This window comes from Triticum dicoccoides, chromosome 7A (genome assembly GCF_002162155.2).
Source record: "Triticum dicoccoides isolate Atlit2015 ecotype Zavitan chromosome 7A, WEW_v2.0, whole genome shotgun sequence".
NCBI classification, from domain to species: domain Eukaryota; kingdom Viridiplantae; phylum Streptophyta; class Magnoliopsida; order Poales; family Poaceae; genus Triticum; species Triticum dicoccoides.
This window is the reverse complement of record NC_041392.1, coordinates 26,296,380-26,299,397: the sequence shown is the minus strand read 5'-3', so window position 1 is coordinate 26,299,397 and position 3,018 is coordinate 26,296,380. Positions and strand designations below refer to the sequence as shown.

The 3,018-nt window shown below is 48.7% G+C and overlaps 1 pseudogene; it reads right to left on the bottom strand.

Moving 5' to 3' along the window:
- Positions 1 to 608: 608 nt before the first annotated feature.
- Positions 609 to 2,779, bottom strand: LOC119331037 (annotated as a pseudogene).
- Positions 2,780 to 3,018: the final 239 nt, after the last annotated feature.

Below are 3,018 nucleotides of genomic sequence, written 5' to 3'. Positions count from 1 at the left end.
GATTTGCCGTCAATCACAAACCACAGAGCTATGCGTTACAGTGCTATACTTATTTGCTATCAACACTAACTGTAAAGTCAATAAAATAAACAAATCAAGAGAGTGCACCAAGTAAATTACAGTCTACTTTTTCAGAACACAATACAACACAAGCGCTCATATATACATGCATACATTCATTCCTATGAACACATACACGCAGACCTACCCTATGAGCACCTCCGATGGACTGAGCCGACCTCACCAGCGAACACCTGCTGATGGCGGGACTGACTCTTCTCGGTACCACTCTCTCTCCTTCCTCCTGCTGCTCCACGGCAGCTAGGCTCCCTCTTCCAGGGCTGCTCGCTGGCAGAGTCCCGCTCTCCATTACCTCCCGCCAGTTCCTTGCTGCTGCTCGCGGACTGTGGTGACTCCCCTCCTCCGCCTCCACCTCTCCTCCCCCCTCCCTTCTCCTGACCAACACAGATTGCAAACGGATCCGGGTACAGACCAACACAGACTACTGAAGCCCCAATGAGATGACACAGACAGAGCGAGCAGCGCCAAGATTCGTGCACATCCGACGGCCACAAAAACGACTTAAAGCAAAATTAAAAGCAGACGTATGAAAATTAGAAAAACTGTAATTTTATTGAAAGACAGGCATAAAGTACGTAGTAGACAAGAATGCCCGGCAAGCTCAAACAGATACTCCCTCCGTCCGGAAATACTTGTCCTAGAAATGGTTGAAAATGGATGTATCTATAACTAAAATAAGTCTAGATACAACCATTTTTATCAGCACATAGTAGACAAGCATGCCCGGCAAGCTCAAATAGATACAATAATACCATGGACCATAAAATATATGCCCCGTTGTTATCCCACACGTAGACCTGAGAAGATCAATCACGACCAGAGGTCCCCTCCGTCGCCGCCACAGCATCAAGAGATGAGTTCCGGGCATAAGTTTTGGTAATGAAATCAGCACACCTCTTCTGGAGCTCCCAGCAGTTGTACTCTCTGCTAAAGCCAAAGTTGTCGCTGCTGTGTCCACTTTGATGCCATCATAGAGCTTGCTGGCGCAGATGAGCTTGAGCCTGTCCAGCCCATACCTGTCAGCAGCAGCAAGTAGATGTTGAGCAAGAGCCATCACAGATGCCGCCTGCTCATGCGCCTCATCCCGTTGTCCGGATTCTGGCACGGTGTCGGTAATCATGGCCTCTGCACCCTCTTGTTGTTCGAATTCTAACACAGTGTCGGTGTAGATGAAGTGGAGCAACGCCTTGAATACCGCGGCCTCCATGTCCTTAATCTCCACGCATTCCGAGCCCCTCTCAATCATGTCACCAAGGAACGCGGCCTTAAAGACACGGGACCTTACCGCGAGTATGTACTTGTGCGCAGCAAAGGACTCACCGGACACGAGAAATGTGACGTCCGCTCCCATCTGGCTCTGCAGGAGTTCAGCGAAGTGCTGGTGCAGGTTAGAGGTTGGCACTGGCACATGCACTTCTGGTTCTGGTATATCTGGCAGCTCGTTGAGAACTTCAAGGGTGCATTGCACAATGAAAGAATCATCCTTGAGATAACGCGATTTATTTAGAGTATACCATGGCATGAGAAGCATTTGAGATGATTTATCTTGGGGTTTCCTGAATGCTACTGACCGACAAATTTCTTCCGATGGTTCACGAACTCCCTCCGGGTCAACCAAGCAACCACGTATAGTGGTCACCACAGACACAGCGCACTCGCTGAGAAGGACAACATTGAATGCCACACTGGAGGGATCCGAGGGCACACCGCCTTGCGGATATACACGGATTTCCCAGTCATGCCCACCGAGATTCCATCTGCGTTTGATGTGATTGTCCCTGCCCGGCATGTGAAAGCTCTTGCTATACCCGGTGTACTTGAACCGCCGTTCCGAGCGCAAGACATGGGTGAGGTCTGTGCAGGCGATTTCCATGGCCAAGGCTGAACAGGAGAGCAAGTGCTCACAGCTGAAGTCCTTTTTTGCGTTTCTGCGTTGGGAATGATTGCGGATTAGTTTTACTACAATCCAATGTTTTAAATAGCGTTCGGGCTATGCAATTTAGCGGCGGCTCAACCAAAAGCCATAACGAGCGTGCAAATACGGTAATAATCTATCCGTAGACATAGAAAACAGGCTTCCCTAGCCACTGTGCCACATCAGAGCATTATACGTCTACGGATGAGATCATCACCGTAATTGCACGCTCATGCCAAATTCTAGAACTAGTTTGGCGTATTTTTCAAGTTTAAACACTTAAAAGTAAACATCAGTGATAAGTTTAAGCACCATCATAATATTACCTTTATTTAAGAACTTTGCTAGTACAATCTAGACCGCCGGGTCCTCTCTTCCATTTTTGACATAAAAAAAAGAGCAATCGACGAGCAAGGCATGCGATCACCAAAGGAAGCGAAGCACAAGCACAGCTCACCTCGCCACCGGAGCAGAACGCGTCCGCTCGGCCTTGCTTCAGTGCCGCGCCGACGGAGGAGACGACCAGAGGGGAGAGAGGCGGATCAATATGAAAAGATCGGTGCTCCGGCAGAACCCCGACGAGCCCGACCTGCACTGTCTAGTGGAGAGCGTGTCGGATGAGTGGCGTTCCTAGCGTGAGATCAGCTCCGATCTGGGTTTGGACGAGATCAATCAAGCAAGCTAATTAATTAATATAGAGCCAGCTAAACAGAGTGTTTACCGAGTTTTCGTCCAGCTACGCGGAAGAGCAGCGTGAGGAAACCGTGTGGTCCTCACCTATCACCTCTCTCTCCCTCTCTCACTCTCTCTGGAAGAAGAGGACGTCTCCTGTTCACAATTAAACTCACGCGCTAGCTTCAAACATACGCTAGCTTCAATCATAGTACTAACCAGCTTTAATGTCTTGTCTACCCAAACTAAGGGCATCTTCAATGTTGACCCATAATGTTAGAGTTGTGTCGAATATTATTGTACGAGGTAGGTTACAGTTGGACTTGGTTTTGAACTGTGTGTAGACAGGG